Here is a 14,614-nt window from a genome sequence, read left to right on the forward strand (position 1 = left end):
TGTCAAGTATATAGCGCCTTACTTTATATGAATGGCAGTGGTCTCGTGTTCACACTGCACTTCAGTGAAAAGTCAGAATACAAGTGGCCATTGAACCTTTGTGTTGTTTGTCCTTCTGTCTGTCTGACAGTCTGTCTCTCTTCATGTCCTCACTTCTCTCTCATTTACCCCACAGCCTGTCTTATTGTCATCTCACCTCCAGATGTTGCTCAGCTCTCTCCTCAGCTCTTTCTGATCCACACTCACGACTGACTGAACTGAACCTGAGTGGCTACCACATGGAGGATTCAGGAGTGGATCAGCTGTGTGAGGGGCTGAGGAGTGAAAACTGTAAATTAAAGAAGCTAAGGTGAGTGAACAACAAGTGTGTATGAACAGACAGATGGACATGGGGTGACACAACTGCAGATTTCCCTTTAATAATTCAATTCATAAAGACAGCATTGTGACCATGAGCTCCTCCACCACACTGGTCACTCTCTCATCCTCTCTGTCCAGACTGTTGTTTTATTTCTTGTCCCACAAGCCCACACTGTCCATTCTTTATGTTAATCTCCTACTTGTTCCTGTCCTCCATTGTCACTTTCCTCCTTACACTCCTCTGATGTCCTCACTGAAGTTTGTTAAAAATCACTATAAGGAGGAGAAACACAGTCAGTGTGAGGAGAAGAGCCGACTAAAGTGACAGAAGACAAAGAGGAGTGGACAGCTAGAGCTGTGCTGGAGTGACAGATAAGGACAAGGAGAATAGAATAGCAAAGATATGGAGAGACAAGAGAAGGAGCTGAACAGAATGAAGAAAAGGACGAATAAAAGAGGAGGATAAGGAGAAGGAGAGAGGGGAGGACAGACAGAGGAACAGGATGAAAAGTAGACAGCAGCAGTAGAAATGACCAGCCAGCCATACAGAGAAAGAGAAGGTCACAGGGAGGAGAGGATTAGAACTGAAGGCAGTGTGGACAGTAAGGTGGGAGACACAGGAAGTGACCGCCATTATAGCCACGTGGACTGAACAGGCCGACATCATTCTACAAGACATGACCCCCAGGTCTACACAGGACATCAACATATATCAGTCAGTGGGCTTAGTGACCGACAGGTGGACACACACATCATGTGCAGTAGATTACCAGAGACACTGAGAGGATTCTGGGAAGGTGACCTCAGTGGGCGTGTCAGTGAGATACTCCAGTGTGAGGAGTGGCGCCCTCTTGTGTTTGTAATTCACACTTGTGTCTCTTGTGGGACATTAAAACAAGAATTTCACCACATGATGAGTGTAGGCTGTCACGTGACTTTCTCAATAATCCAGTTTATAGCGCCTTTTTGATATTTTTATACACACATGGTCTTCACTGATGTCATCACAGGTCCTGACCCTCTGCCTCACAAATCCTTTTTTTGTCATTTCAGTCAGTCAGGGTCTTTCTCAATGCCATCAGACAATCAAATGGCCGACTGGAGATGTGAATAATTTGACATCACTAAGGACACCTGTCACACTAGTCCTGTGCTCCACTGGTCAATCTGGTCACTGCGTGATTCTCTTTACTACTAAATATAACGCTGTGTGGTGACACATGTCAGGGGTCAGTGGTTGTCTGCAGGTTTTTAAATTAAAATGGTGGACTCAGAGGGGCGCAGGTGGATGTGGTAGTGTGGGGGAGCAGAGCAGCCCTGGAGTGTTGGTGGTGAATTGGCGGAGCGCACTTTACACCTGCAGACACGTGTGGTTCAGCCAGTGTCCTCATTAGCACCCTGGGGTGTGGAATTAGACACCTGCACCCACTGAGATTAAAATGAGAAAATTGAAAAGAAGGAGACGGAGGTTAAATGAGAAATAAAGCAAATGCAGAATTGTGGCTGATCTGATGCAGTAGAGTGGAGGTCAAGCAGTGGGCCTGAGAGCGCTCAATGAGTAAGGTTGAAACCTGCCTAGTTTTTATCTATGGATTATTTATTGACTCTTTACTGTGATTTTAACCTCCACCAAAGAATATTTTATTTTTATTTTTATTGGGGAATATTTATTTATTTATTTATTTATTTATTTTTTATTTATTAACTTATTTATTGAAGAAGTACTGCACTTTATTTGGTTTTGAACACTTCCTTTTATTGTATTGTCAAACCATTTACCACTTTTGCATCTCCTTTTGCTTTTTTGTGTCCTTATTGCTCGACTCATCCTCAGACTTGACAATTGACCTCTCAGTTTCATGTGAGTGTGACAGCTGCAGACCACCAAGGCCATCACAAGCCAGTTAAGTGCACGGGGATCAGAGAGGCCACAGAGGAGTCACAGGATGGCTTTAAGTCAACATATTTCAATGTCTTTAGAATGGACAAGTGGACATTAGCACAAAACTACTGCTAAGTACAACAAGGACCTCGAATCTTTCAAGCCTGAGCTCAGACGACTGGGCCAAGACAAAAAACTGGGAGAACTAGAAAAATGCCAAGCACAGCATGGAGAAAAGGAGCAGAAAGAAGAAGATGAAGAGCTGAGACAAGCTTGGGGACAATTCTGTGCAAATGGCTATGTGACAAGTGACAACTAGTAACTCACAACAAGAAGAAAATGTAAAGTTGCTCAACTGCCTGACAGACCAGCTGGACTAGTCCATCATATTACAATTACTGACCTCACTAGAATTTTTGCCATTTGTGTTATGCATGTGAAAATATTACAAATGTTTGGAGAGCAGACCTTCCATCTCACCTAACAAGGCAGCTTTAGCTTTTCCTAATGGAGACAATTGTCCCCAAGTGCTTGAAAGTTGTCAGCATCAGACTTGTGCCAGTGAGATCAGCTGTCTCCTGCCTCAGTGACCATCACCCAATGGCAATCACACTGGTCATCATAAGAGGCTACTTATGAGGCACATGAACACTGGTGTCACAGCCTCACATGACCCACTCCAGTTTATCACTCCAATGATCCCATGTCCTTCACCCTTCACCTGGCCCTGTTCCACCTCAATAAATAGGACACTCATGTCAGAATGCTGTTCACTGATTTCACTTCAGCATTTACAACCCAGAAACTGGTGGAGAATCTGCACCTGCAGGACTTCAGATATGATGCAGGACCATCAGTCTCTGGACACTTTACTCACTGGCTGTATGGTAAAAGATACCAGGAAAGAGAGGTCATTTCTGCCTGACGGTGTGACTCTTCTTTCCACAGACTGTCAGGCTTCTCCACACCAAAGTTTATACTCACACGGTGGTGCAGTAGTAGCGCTGTTGCCTCTCAGTAAGGAGACCTCGGTTCACTTCCTGTATCCTCCCTGCCTGGAGTTTGCATGTTCTCCCTGTTTTTGCTTGGGTTTCCTCCCATAGTCCAAAGACATGCAGGTTGGGTGGATTTGTGATTCTAACTTGACCCTAGTGTGTGTGTGTCCTGTGGTGGGTTGGTGCCCTGCCTGGGAATGGTTCGTGCCCTGTGGTGGCTGGGACTGGCTACAGCAGACCCCTGTGACCCTGTGTTTGAATTCACTGGGTTGGAAAATGGATGGATGGATGTCTCCTTTGTTGTTATGTTTGTTGTGTCTTTGTGGAGTTTGTTCTTGACATGTAACTCCATGTCTGTATGTTGTAGTGTCATGAGGTGCTCGCCAGTGCAGGCCCAAATGGACTCTTTTCTTTGCTCCTTTTGGTAGCTCACTCTCCTTAGAAGGATGGCTAACTTTAGCCAAACTAGGATGGAGATCATGCCACTGTGGCCAACTCACCCTTTTTATCAGATCTCCGTTGACTGGCACAGCTTATCCTGCTGCTGACTTGGCACTGATATCGTCCCAGCTGACATCATTAAAATATCGATATCATATAAGACAAAGTCTGTGCAGCTGGCAGCTAGAATTCAAAAAGCTCACGTCCAGATGACAGCAGTTTTGCTGAAACTTCAGCACTTCAATCTAAATAAGACCACCAGGCCAGCTTGTTAATATGTTTATATATATTTATAAAGTCTGCTTGTCATCTGGCACTCTTTGTCAGGTGGCACATTATTTCTCGGCACTCTGTCTTTGTGTGACATTAACATTTAAATGCTTGACAGACACTTTGTCCGAAGCGACTTACAGAGGATGTCAACATAAAAACATAAAAAAGTAACATCAGTCTATGGACTTATTAAAGCAAGTGTGGCAGGACAGGTTACAAAAGTTGATCATCACAAATGAAGAGCTATACAGTAAAGCTAGCATAAAAGACAAATGATCATTTAACAATATGACAGATATTCACAGAGCACAAAATATCCTTTGACTGTTTGGCGGGTATTCACAGAGCAGGAGGGTCTTCAATCGCTTCTTAAACACATTGAGGGAGTCAGCAGGTCAGATGGAGGTGGGCAGCTTGTTCAACCAACTAGGAGCTCCACGTGAAAAGCGTCTGAGCTAATATTTGGTACGACAGAGAGGTGACATCACTAGACGCTGTTCACTGGATGACTTAATTGGGCAAGAAGGAGCAGAGCACCTCACCAGTGTCTCCATATACTCAGGTGTTGACCCATTAATTACTCTGTGGGAAAGCATCAAGGATTTGAACTTAACGTGCGCTGTTACAGAGAGCCAAAGTACTTTGTAGAAATCTGAAGAGAGGAGTGACTTGCATGTCTCCTGGCTGGTTGAATACAAGATGCGCTGCTCCATTTTTGACCATCAGCAGTAACTTGACAGCATACAGTGGCTATAAAAAGTCTCAAAATGGCAGGTTTTGTGTGATTAATGAATCCTGTCAGAACTGACACCACCTTTATTGCAAATTGTATTCTGTACAAAGAAGGTGAAAACAAATCAGAAACTGTTTAGTGATAAAAGGAAAAAGAAGTCCCCACAAACCTGGTGCCCTTGGTGTGTAGACCATTCAATAATTAAGGATGTAGCTACATTCAGAATTAACCAATCACACTAAGCCTCATCTCAAATAGTATTTAGCACACACCTGATATCAATTCAAGTGGCTCTGATTGAGCTCAGATAAAGTTTGGCTGTTCTTGTTGGATTATTCTGATATCCTCTTGGTTACAGCATAGTCCAAAAACCACAGTCTGCAAAGAGCATTCAGAACATGACCAGGATCAATATTGTCTCATTGCTTTTGATTGCTTTTGATTGATTGATTGATTGATTGATTGATTGATGATGACTGTCAGTGATGATGAGAGTAGACCATTGATAGCAGCCATCCTTTGACACATTCAAGGAGTTTGGAGGAGGTGGTGGAGAGTTAAGAATGAAGGTGAAAGTGGAGAACAGAGAGTGTGTGTCAGTAGTGCTGTTAATTCTGGAGTGATAGAAATGTACCTTAGCATTGGTGGTGGCTGAGGAGAAGGATGATAGAAGAGGTTATACTTATCCAGGTATGCCTGAGACTTTGACTTCCTCCATTTCCTTTCAGCTGTCCTAAGCTCAGTCTTTTGACTCTGAAGTGCTTCATAAAGCCAGGGGCAGGAGGGTCTTCCACATGCAGGCCTAGAAAAGAGAGGACAGACATTGTCAAGACAGGAGAACAGAGTTGAGCATAGGGTGACTGTGGCATCATTGGTATTGAGAGTGGAGAAATGCTCAGGAGGAGAAAGAGCAAAGAAGACCAAGGAAAGTAGCTGGTGGGAGAGAAGGAGCAGTTGTGATTGTTGAAGGAAACAGTGGGGGTTATAGAAGAGGTAATAAACAGAGAGAATTGAAAGAAGAAGTGGTGAGATGTGTGTAGTGGAGTGACAGTTTGTAGGAGTGCAGTTGTGTGAAAGAGCAACGGCAAGCAGACTGTCATACTTTTGATTGGTGAGTTGGTGTGTTGAACGAGGAAAGAAGAGCAAGAAAGTCTGCAGCAGGAGGACTGACCAGGTGGATGTTCATGTCCTCGATGTGTAGAAGTGGGCTGCTGACGTCTGGGAGGAAAGAGAGCAGTCCATCCAGCTTAAAAAGTATCTTAAGAAGTAAATTACATTTTAAAATATTGGAAATTCATTTTGAGATATCTCTAAATGTTAATTTTTCCTGCCATACAAAAAGATCTCAGTATGTACAATGAAAGCAGCCTTGGAGACTTTGGATTGAATCTTCACTCCAGAGCTTCACTGTCTTCTTGTGGTCTTTTAATTTCCTACAAAAAGTGTTGAATGTAAGAAATAGTGAGGAGTATTTTACAAGAGTGCTGCAGAATTACAAACAAAGTGCAAATCAGTAAATGTGTTTGTGCTTTTGGTGCCTTTGTTTTAAGGCCTGGTGACAAATGTTAGGCTTCTGATGCTTTGAGCTGAGTGTTCACTTTCAGCGTGTCGACTAAAGCTGTGATAATCGTCTCTGTTGACATCGATGGGTGAGTCTTAGAATGAATACAAACAATGATGACAAATATTTGTGGAAATTCTCTGGATGAGTAGAGTGGTCTGAGTGACACACTGAGCAGCTCAATGTCTGCAGAGCTCACTGCTTTTCTGACTGTTACTGACTGAGACCACCATTTATATACAGATGGGCAGACGCCACCGGGCCCTTTACCTGAGATGATGGCATCTCAACGATGACCTCCATGACACTGATGGACTCAGAGAGCCACATCTCCATAATGCAGGCTTCTCTGTATTCTGTCTGAACACAAGCTTTAGTTTGTGATCATCAAGTTGATTATGTAAGGACTGCACAGTCGCTATTATTACAGTCAAAGTGGAATGTGTTGGGTTACCTGATAACTCAAATTAGCCCCTCAACATCTGCCCCATTTCAGTGTCCTCCGCTTATCACCTCCATCAGACTTAACCTATCTCATTAAAGTGGAAAGTTCTGGAAGCAGCTCTGGTCTGTGTCTGCACCTGGCAGGTACCGTCACAGTAGAAACTCCTGGCTGGACTGAATCACTCAGGTGAATAGAAGATGCATCAGGACAACAACAAGAAAAGTGAAGAAATATCACCAAAATAATACAAACAAATAAAAGCGGAGACTCCATAACACTTCAGGGACACATATACTCCTTTATTCCTGTTCAGATAATGAACCCATAATTAAAAATTAATAACAGCAAATAAAAAAACTTCAACAAAGACAGAGACAAACAGACCTGCTGCTGGTCACCACTAGAGTTGCCAGTCCTGAGTGGTAAATGACAGACAAGAATTCCAGTTTGTCATCCTCACCTGTGGTCACCTGTGACAAGTCCATCTGGTCACCTGAGTGCAGGACGCCGTCAGTCTCATGTCTGTGATGTTCTTATCCAGTGTTGATGTCCACATGTCAGTCTGAATAACTTGGCACCAGTCAGTTCAGCGTGAAGGCAGGAGACCCTGTCAGGTATATAGCGCCTTACTTTATAAGAATGGCAGTGGTCTCGTGTTCACACTGCACTTCAGTGAAAAGTCAGAATACAAGTGGCCATTGAACCTTTGTGTTGTTTGTCCTTCTGTCTGTCTGTCTCTCCTCATGTCCTCACTTCTCTCTCTTCTTCTCCACAGACTGTCTCTTTCTAGTTTCACCTCCTCATGTTGCTCAGCTCTCTCTTCAGCTCTTTCTTCTCCACACTCACGACTGACTGAACTGAAACTGAGTGTCAATGACAACATGGAGGACTCAGGAGTGAATCAGCTGGGTGAGGGGCTGAGGAGTGAAAACTGCAAATTAGAGAAACTGAGGTAAGTGAACAACAAGAGTGTGTGTGTTTGTGTGTGTTGTAGCATATTGAGGCGTGGTCCACCTCTAACACCCTCAGGTACCACTCCAAACACCACGTAAAAGTATAATAATTATTATTTTTATTATTATACAGTGCACAAAGCACCCTCCACTCTTCAATCACAAAACCACACTCCAATATTCGCTCCTCCTCGCCCAGACACTTCGCCCTCCTACCTCCCAGCTCAGCTCAGTGTCTGGACTGGCCCATAGTCCTTTTATAGCCCATGACCCAGAGGAGTTCCTGCCCAATCAGTCCACAGTTCCTTATTCCTTCCGGGTCAGGGTAAACAGTCCTTTTCTTCAACCCGGGAGCACGTTGTTTCTTCCTGTCACGTGACCGTGATGCACTCCCGGGTCATAGGGCACATAAGAGCCTACGAGCCACCCTACAGCGACGTATGGTGGCCCCCAAGGTATCCAGCAGGGCTGTGTATAAACACTACATAGTCCTTGATGCCCTGCTGGAACTCGGGGCATGATCATGCTGTCGGGAGAGCTGCTCCTGGCGGCCTGGGGGTGAGGGCCGGAGTGAAATGCCGGCAATCCACCACAGTGTGTGTCTGTCTCCTGTACTTTATTTCTTGTCACATTATGGCTCTGACTTTTCCACTCTCACAACACAAACACTGTGTTTAATCAGGACAGACTGCAGTGTCCCTTATGGACAGACAGATGGACGTGAGGTGACACAACTGCAGATTCCCTTTAATAATTCAATTCATAAAGACAGCATTGTGACCCTGAGCCCCTCCACCACACTGGTCAAGCTCCTCATTCTATCTGTCCAGTCTGTTGTTTTATTTCTTGTCCCACAAGCCCACGCTGTCCATTCTTAATTTTAATCTCATACTTGTTGCTGTCTTCCATTGTCACTTTCCCCTTACACTCCTCTGATGTCCTCACTAAAGTTGGTAAAATCAATAAAATAGAATAAGGAGGAGAAACACAGTCAGAGTGAGGAGAAGAGCCGACTAAAGTGACAGAAGACAACGAAGAGTGGACAGATAGAGCTGAACTGGAGTGACAGATAAGGACGAGGAGAATAGAAAAGCAAAGATAATGAGAGACAAGAGAAAGAGATGAACAGAATGAAGAAAAGGGCAAATACAAGTGGAGAACAAAGCAGAGGATAAGAAATAGGAGAGAGAAAAGGAGAGACAGAAGAAAAGGAGGAAAGGTGGACAGCAGCAGTAGAAATGACCAGCCAGCCATACAGAGAAAGAAAAGGTCACAGGGAGGAGAGGATTAGGACTGAAGGCAGTGTGGACAGTAAGGTGGGAGACACAGGAAGTGACCGCCATTATAGCCAAGTGGACTGAACAGGCCGACATCATTCTACAAGACATGACCCCCAGGTCTACACAGGACATCAACATATATCTGTCAGTGGGCTTAGTGACCGACAGGTGGACACACACATCATGTGCAGTAGACGTCAGAGACACTGAGAGGATTCTGGGAAGGTGACCTCAGTGGGCGTATCAGTGAGATACTCCAGTGTGAGGAGTGGCGACCTCTTGTGTTTGTAACTCACACTTGTGTCTCTTGTAGGACATTAAAACAAGAATCTCACCACATGATCAGGTCAGGCTGTCACATGACTTTCTCAGTAATCCAGTATATAGCGCCTTTTTGATATTTTTATACACACATGGTCTTCACTGAAATCATCACAGGTCCAGACCTTCTGCCTCACAAATCCTTCTTTTCTCATTTCAGTCAGTCAGGGTCTTCCTCAATGCAAGCAGACAATCAAATGGCTGACTGGAGATGTGAATAATTTGACGTCACCAAGGACACCTGTCACACTAGTCCTGTGCCCCACTGGTCACTCTGGTCACTGCGTGATTCTCTTTACTACTAAATACAAAGCTGTGTGGTGACACATGTCAGGGGTCAGTGGTTGTGTGCAGGTTTTTAAATTAAAATGGTGGACTCAGAGGGGCGTAGGTGGCTGTGGTAGTGTAGGGGAGCAGATCAGCCCTGGAGTGTTGGTGGTAAATTTACACCTGCAGACACGTGTGGTTCAGCCAGTGTCCTCATTAGTGTTCTGGGGTCTGTAATTAGACACCTGCACCCCAGTGAGTTTAAAATGAGCTGAGCAGGATAGTCAAGAACAGAACTGAACAGGAAAGAAATATGAAAAGATGGAGACAGAGGTGAAATGAGAAATAAAGTAAATACAGAATTGTGGCTGATCTGATGCAGTGGAGTGGAGGTGAAGAAGTGGCTGTGAGAGAAGTGAGCATACGGCACTTGAGTGGTAAGGTCAAAACCTACCTCTTTTTTATCTGTGGATTATTTATTGACTATTTAATGTGATTTTAATTTTGATCAAAACCACTCTTTTTATTGGGTAATATTAATTCATTCATTAACTTATTTATTGAAGAAGTACTGCACTTTATTTTGGTTTTGAACACTTTCTTCAGTTTTATCATAAGATCACTCAGTACTTACCATCTCCTTTTGCTTGTTTGTGTCCTTATTTCTCGGCTCATCCTAAGACTTGACTATTGACCTCTCAGTTTCATGTGAGTGTGACAGCTGCAGGCCACCAAGGCCATCACAAGCCAGTTTAGAGCATGGGGATCATAGAGGCCACATAGGAGTCACACGATGGCTTTGAGTCAACTTATTTCAATGTCTTTAAAACGGACAAGTGGGCATTAGCACAATACAACTGCTAAGTACAACAAGAACAAACTCATGGTTCAATCCTGACCTCACATGACTGGGCCAAGACAAAAACTGGTAGGACTAGAAAAAGGCCAAGCACAGCCTGGAGAAAAGGAGCAGAGAGGACAAGAAGAAGAGCTGAGACAAGCTTGGGGACAATTCTGTGAACATGGCTATGTGACAAGTGACAACTAGAAACTCACAGTAGGAAAAAAATGTAAAGTTGCTCAACCTGCCTGACAGACCAGCTGGACCAGTCCAATGGTTGATGAAAAAGACCACTGGACATTCACAAAGCTGCTGTTCACTTCTGCTACACCACAATAGGGGTGACTCAGGACAAAGTGACACAATTTGACTGCACTTTCATAACATTTCATATCTAAAAGTCATGAAGAAAGGATATTGTAATTATAATGTTATGACAAGATTTCAAGACATCTCAAAATCACTTTCTGTAAAATTGACATCCTGTCTGTTATAAGATATCTTGAAATATGTTTGAGGTATCTGAAAATGGATGGTGGGCTGGTACCCTGCCCGGGATTTGTTCCTGCCTTGCATTCTGTGTTGGTTGGGATTGGCTCCAGCAGACCCCGTGACCCTGTGTTAGGATATAGCGGGTCGGATAATGACTGCTTGACTGAAAATGGACATGAAGATGTTTTGAAACATCTGGAAATGTATTTCATATATCTTAAATTGTATTGCAGAAAGCTGAAAATGCTATTTGGATACCCAAAATTAAGTTAATGTCTTTTTGAAGCTATCTTAAATTGTATCTGAGATATCGTGAAATACATTCTAAGATATCTCATGTGAAGCAGAGACCCTTTTAAAGAATTAGTGAAATTAATTTGTGATGTCTAAAATGTATTTTAGGTGTTTCAAATAAAAGTGAATTTCAAGATGTCTTAAATGCTTTTTAATATCTTAGTTATATTTCGAGATATCTTAAAATAGCTTCCTGTATGGTAAGCCAAATGAACATTTTGAGATATCTGGAAGTGCATTTTAGAAGTGAAATTAAAGATATCTGAAAATGCATATATTACAAGATATCTTGAAATGATACGCTGAACATTTTGAGATATGTGAAATAAGTTCCTAGCAGTTTTGAGATCTCTGAGATACACTTTGAGAAACCTTAAAGTACAGCCACAGACATTTTAATATATCTGAAATACATTTTCAGATATCTCATTATATCTTTCAGTATATTTCAAGATATCACAAATACATTTAAAGATCTCTCGAAATGACCTCCTGTATTCTTTCACTAGGACTTCCTGTCTATGTTAAGATATCTCAATTTGTAATTGAGAAATTGCAGATTGCACAGGAAGTTATTTTAAGATATATGAAAATATAATTATGATATCTTAAAATGCATTTGAGAAATCTCAAAAATCCCTGTTGTTTGAGATATGTAAAATACATTTTTCAATATCTCAAATTAATTTCTTAAATTGGGTCTCTGCTCCACTTGAGAAATCTTAGAATGTATTTCCAGATATCTCAATAGCATTTTCAGATATACAGTACATCTGGAAAGTATTCACAGCGCATCACTTTTTACACATTTTGTTATGTTACAGCCTTATTCCAAAATGGATTAAATTCATTTTTTTCCTCAAAATTCTACAGACAACACCCCATAATGACAATGCAAAAAGAATTTATTTGAGGTTTTTGCAAATTTATTAAAAATAAAAAAATAACTGAGAAATCCCATGTACATAAGTATTCACAGCCTTTGCTCAATACTTTGTCGATGCACCTTTGGCAGCAATTCCAGCCTCAAGTCTTTTTGAATATGATGCCACAAGCTTGGCACACCTATCCTTGGCCAGTTTTGCCCGTTCCTCTTTGCAGCACCTCTCAAGCTCCATCAGGTTGGATGGGAAGCGTCGGTGCACAGCCATTAAAGTGCTCTACTGTGTCAGCCTGGCGAATTTCTATTGGCAGGCTATTCCAGATTTTAGGTGCATAACAGCAGAAGGCCGCCTCACCACTTCTTTTAAGTTTAGTTCTTGGAATTCTAAGGAGACACTCATTTGAGGATCTAAGGTTACAATTTGGTATATATGGTGTCAGACCCTCTGATATATAAGATTGAGTGAGATTATTTCAGGTTTTATAAACCATAAGCAGAATTTTAAAGTCAATTCTGAATGACACAGGTAACCAGTGTAGTGACATCAAAACTGGAGAAATGTGTTCAGATTTCCTTTTCCTAGTTAGGATTCTAGCAGCTGCATTCAGCACTTTATAACTTTTACAATTTATGTCTTTTTTGGGTGGTCCTGAGAGGAGTGCATCAAAGTAATCTAGTCGACTGAAAACAAAAACATGAACTAATTTCTCAGCATCTTTTAGTGATATAAGAGGTCTAACTTTTTGCTATGTTTCTTAAGTGAAAAAATGCTGTCCTAGTGATCTAAGAGACACATTGGGACAACAGCAAGTGAAGTGAAAAAGTATCACCAAAATAATACAAACAAATAAAAGACGAGACTCCATAACACTTCAGAGACACATATATTCCTTTATTCCTGTTCAGAAAATGAACACATAATTAAAAATTAATCAGAACAAATAAAAAAAAACTTTGACAAACACGGAGAAAAACAGACCTGCTGCTGGTCACCATTAGAGCTGCCAGTCCTGAGTGGTAAATGACAGACAAGAATTCCAGTTTGTCATCCTCACCCCGTGGTCACCTGTGACAAGTCCATCTGGTCACCTGAGTGCAGGACGCCGTCAGTCTCATGTCTGTGACGTTCTTATCCAGTGTTGATGTCCACATGTCAGTCTGAATGACTTTGCACCAGTTAGTCCAGCGTGAAGGCAGGAGAACCTGTCAGGTATATAGCGCCTTACTTTATAAGAATGGCAGTGGTCTCGTGTTCACACTGCACTTCAGTGAAAAGTCAGATTACAAGTGGCCATTGAACCTTTGTGTTGTTTGTCCTTCTGTCTGTCTGTCTGTCTCTCCTCATGTCCTCACTTCTCTCTCTTCTTCTCCACAGCCTGTCTTATTGTCATCTCACCTCCTCATGTTGCTCAGCTCTCTCCTCAGCTATTTTAGCTCCACCCTCACGACTGACTGAACTGGACCTGAGCTACAACAACAACATGGAGGATTCAGGAGTGGATCAGCTGTGTGAGAGGCTGAGGAGTGAAAACTGCAAATTAGAGAAACTGGAGTAAGTGAACAACAAATGTGTGTGAGTGTGTTTTTCATTTCTTGCAACATTACGGCTTTGACTTCTCCACTCCCAGAACAAAAACGTTGTGTTTAATCAGGACAGACTGTAGTGTCCCCTATGGACAGACAGATGAAAGTGAGGTGACACAACTGCAGATTTCTCTTTAATAATTCAATTCATAAAGACAGCATTGTGACCCTGAGCCCCTCCACCACACTGGTCACTCTCCTCATCCTTTCTGTCCAGACTGTTGTTTTATTTCTTTTCCCACAAGCCCACGCTGTCCATTCTTTATTTTAATCTCGTATTTGTTTCTGTCCTCCATTGTCACTTTCCCCCTTACACTCCTCTGATGTCCTCAATAAAGTTTATTAAAAATCACTAAAATAGAATAAGTAGAAGAAACACAGTCAGTTTGACGAGAAAAGACGACTAAAGTGACAGAAGACAAAGAGGAGTGACAGCTAGAGCTGGACTAGAGTGACAAATAAGAACAAATAGAATAGAAGAATAAAGATAAGGAGAGACAAGAGAAGGAGATGAACAAAATGAAGAAAAGGGCAAATAAAAGAGGAGGACAAGGCAGAGGAGAAGTAGAGAGACGAGGACAGACAGAGGAACAGGAGGAAAGGTGGACAGCAGCAGTAGAAATGACTAGCCAGCCATACACAGAAAGAGAAGGTCACAGGGAGGAGAGGATTAGGACTGAAGGCAGTGTGGACAGTAATTTGGGAGACAAAGGAAGTGACCTCCATTATATCCAAGTGGACTGAACTGGCCGACATCATTCTACAAGACATGACCCCCAGGTCTACACAGGACATCGACATATATCTGTCAGTGGGCTTCGTGACCGACAGGTGGACACACCCATCATGTGCAGTAGACGTCCAGAGACACTGAGAGGATTCTGGGAAGGTGACCTCAATGGGGGTGTCAGTGAGATACTCCAGTGTGAGGAGTGGCGCCCTATTGTGTTTGTTAACCCACACTTGTGTCTCTTGTGGGACATTAAAACAAGAATCTCACCACATGATC

At 42.5% G+C, this 14,614-nt stretch overlaps 1 long non-coding RNA gene across 1 annotated transcript; it reads left to right on the plus strand.

The window, feature by feature from the left end:
- Window positions 1-307: 307 nt before the first annotated feature.
- LOC120534535 lies at window positions 308-13,498 on the plus strand. The gene is made up of 3 exons (XR_005634787.1): window positions 308-349; window positions 7,466-7,642; window positions 13,397-13,498. It is a non-coding gene; the product is annotated as an uncharacterized LOC120534535 (long non-coding RNA).
- The last annotated feature ends 1,116 nt before the right edge of the window (window positions 13,499-14,614 follow it).

Source organism: Polypterus senegalus, chromosome 8, assembly GCF_016835505.1.
Source record: "Polypterus senegalus isolate Bchr_013 chromosome 8, ASM1683550v1, whole genome shotgun sequence".
NCBI lineage: Eukaryota > Metazoa > Chordata > Cladistia > Polypteriformes > Polypteridae > Polypterus > Polypterus senegalus.